Source organism: Propithecus coquereli, unplaced genomic scaffold (genome assembly GCF_000956105.1).
Source record: "Propithecus coquereli isolate 6110/MARCELLA unplaced genomic scaffold, Pcoq_1.0 Scaffold758, whole genome shotgun sequence".
Classification (NCBI taxonomy): Eukaryota; Metazoa; Chordata; class Mammalia; order Primates; family Indriidae; genus Propithecus; species Propithecus coquereli.
Window position 1 is genome coordinate 134624 of NW_012153707.1, and position 867 is coordinate 135490.

General features: G+C 47.1%; 1 protein-coding gene across 1 annotated transcript in view; it reads left to right on the forward strand.

The window, feature by feature from the left end:
• The window catches only part of XPC (xeroderma pigmentosum, complementation group C), a 47085-nt gene that overhangs the window by 947 nt on the left and 45271 nt on the right, over window positions 1–867 (forward strand). The gene's annotated exons all lie outside the window — the stretch shown is intronic.

The following is an 867-nucleotide window of genomic DNA, read 5'->3' on the forward strand; positions in this document are numbered from 1 at the left end:
TCTCATCTTTACATAGATTCGCTCGTCCAGGCTGAGCCTGATAAGATCAAGGGGCTCCTCGACGGTGTTGGTGGTTTGTTGCTGATAAAAGAAACGGGCTTAGTAAGTACTAAGATAGCGTAGTGTTCAAATCACTGCTACGCTGTGTGACAGTGGGTAAGTTACTCAACCTCTCTGTGCCTCAGCCTCCTAACGTGCAAAATGGAAATAACAACAGCGTTTACCGACGACTGCTGTCGTGAGGCTTAAATCATACACACGAAAGCTTAGAACAGTGTCTCTCACGTGGCAAGTGCCGCATAAATGAGAGTTAAATCATACATACACAGGAAGGAGTTACACGCCAAGATAATCATGACTGCGCTTTTGCTCCGTCAAAATCCAAACTGCCTGCCTCGATTTCAGGATATAGGGGAGTCCATCTCAGGGACTTTAATAGCATTCGGAAACCATTCACTTAACGCCTACCGCGCACTAGTCAGAATGCGAAGCACAGGTGAAGATTTAAATTACGAATTTAGGCGATCATGAACTCAGCCCAGGGCAGGCTGAGCTCAGGCTGCTAACCGGCCATCGAGATGAATATGCTCAGCAGGCAGCACTGAATACTGGCCAACACTGGCACTGGAGTCAGGCAGTCTGGGTTCAGCTCCCGGACCTGCCTCGACACTCGGGGACTGAGATTAAAAATCGTGCCATCTCTAATTCTCAGGCTCCTCATTTCTAAAATCACCCTAATTCAGGGCTCTTGTAACGTATTTAAAATAGTACTCGGTAAACAGAAAATACCTAGAAAAATGGTTCCCATTATTACTATCATCAAAGAACTATTGGAGGGCCGGGCGCGGTGGCTCACGCCTGTAATCC